Below are 1,159 nucleotides of genomic sequence, written 5' to 3'. Positions count from 1 at the left end.
GGCTTGAGTTTAAAAAATGGAAGACTGTGTATTGAAAGGAATTAAATCACGAAAGAAAAGGAAAATAATGGAGAATACCGGCATCGTCGAGCACGTGCCCGTCCAGGTTCGGCCGCTGGTCAGGCCGCTGCGGAGGCGATCTTCAGTGCAAGATGGGTATTTTTGTCGGTTGAAATGCAGAACTGGTTAGAAAAAAAAGGGAAACCACCGTAAATTACTCTAAAAAGCAGATATTCAATGAAATTAATGCCAAGAGAAGCACGGGTTCTCGCGCTGGCAGCCGACCCGACGGCGGCGCCTACCGAAGCCGCCGACACTAGGGTGAGGTTTCTTCGATCAGAAAGGTGTATTGCTCTGCTTTCCTCCTGAAACAACTTCATTAATAGTGTTTTATTTCATAAGAAGCGATTAAAAGAGGAAAATATTCATGAAAAATGGGCGAAACCTGCAGCCACACCTGTGTTTCGGGTGTATAGGCAGCTTTGCAGAACTGCCGCCAACATTTGTCCGCATTTCCCGTATGCATCTTTAAATTAATTAGAGTTAATCCGTTTCAACTCATGAAAAAACAAACACATATCGAGTAAACAATTCTTTTCGTCCTTCGTTCACCCGCCCGCAGCCGCCGATACGCAAAAAAAAAAACTGTCGTTTCCCCCGCTTTTTCATGTTTGACGGCGGCATTTTTTCTCAGTTCATCGCCTGCCTTCACCAGATGTGCAAAGCTGCGAAGCCTGAGACGGGTCTACTGTGCATATTCCGGCTCTATACAGTATCGAAGTGTCAGTGTTTACAATAGTTGAGGTGTACGTACACCGGGATACGGACGGGGAAACTCGCGGTGTACGTACACCTGAATTGTGTACAAATTAGAGATATTCAGGGTAGGGTTATTTGTTGGCATTTACAGGCTTGTTGAGTGCCATATAATTAATATCTTACTCATATTTATGTATTAATAATAGAGTAACATAAACAACAACCTAGTAAAAGAACTAAACATTGTAACAATAAAATGTAGTAAATATTATATAAAGTAAATAAAATAAAATATATATAAACTGACACCTGAAGGCAAAGGCCCAAGTCTGTTCACAGGCCACCAGCCCAGGCGCGGCCACGGCGAAGGCCACAGCAGCAGTATACAGCAGAAATATAA

Source organism: Eimeria mitis, genomic scaffold (genome assembly GCF_000499745.2).
Source record: "Eimeria mitis Houghton genomic scaffold, Emh_scaff605, whole genome shotgun sequence".
NCBI classification, from domain to species: domain Eukaryota; phylum Apicomplexa; class Conoidasida; order Eucoccidiorida; family Eimeriidae; genus Eimeria; species Eimeria mitis.
This window is presented reverse-complemented; position numbering follows the sequence as displayed.